Here is a 268-nt window from a genome sequence, read left to right on the forward strand (position 1 = left end):
ATTTTCCTGATTACAGAACAAGAAATGCCTTTGACTCTGAAAGGCTCCAGAGGACATGGGCTGTTGCTTTGGTACCAAAAGAATGCAGCTCATCAAAAACCTGATGGGAGCATCAGAAAGGAAAAAAATAATGCATATGCTGCATGAGACCTACCCATTTATTAGTAAACACATATGAGATACCTCTGGAGAATCTCCGGAAGTAATTTGTAGAGAGCAGGGAATTGCAGAGGCTGGAAATCCTGCAAGAGCAGGTGGGGACAAAAGC

This window comes from Pteropus alecto, unplaced genomic scaffold (assembly GCF_000325575.1).
Source record: "Pteropus alecto unplaced genomic scaffold, ASM32557v1 scaffold52, whole genome shotgun sequence".
Classification (NCBI taxonomy): domain Eukaryota; kingdom Metazoa; phylum Chordata; class Mammalia; order Chiroptera; family Pteropodidae; genus Pteropus; species Pteropus alecto.